Source organism: Orycteropus afer, unplaced genomic scaffold (genome assembly GCF_000298275.1).
Source record: "Orycteropus afer afer isolate SDZICR_OR568_19922 unplaced genomic scaffold, OryAfe1.0 scaffold00044, whole genome shotgun sequence".
Lineage (NCBI taxonomy): Eukaryota > Metazoa > Chordata > Mammalia > Tubulidentata > Orycteropodidae > Orycteropus > Orycteropus afer.
In genome coordinates this window covers 6374918-6375397 of record NW_006921631.1, presented here as the reverse complement: position 1 = coordinate 6375397, position 480 = coordinate 6374918, and positions in this window count along the sequence as shown.

Sequence of the window (480 nt, the reverse complement as noted above, 5' to 3'; positions counted from 1 at the left end):
TGTTGAGCAAACAATCTGAGAAGCTAGATTATATGAAGAAGACCATGGCTTCAGGAAGATTCATTAACAATCTGCGATATGCAGATGACACAACTTTGCTTGATGAAAATGAGAATGATTTGAAGCACTTACTGATGAAGATTAAAGACTACAGTCTACAGAATAGATTACATCTCAACATAAAGAAAATGAAAAGCCACACAACTGGACCAATAAGCAGCATCACATGGATGCTCCTTCTGAGGAGTGGCTGGTGAGTTTGAACCACCAGCTTTCTGGTTAGCAGTCAAGTGCCTTAGGCACTACACTACCAGAGCTCCATAGTTATACTACCTGGGAAAAGCAAGAAGGGGTCACTATGAGTTGAAATCGACTAGACGGCAGTGAGTTTAGTTTTGTTTTTTGGTCTGCTACTGTTGTTGTTGTTGTTGTTTGCCGTCGAGTCGGCCCCGACTCATAGCGACCCCTCCTTGGGTTTCC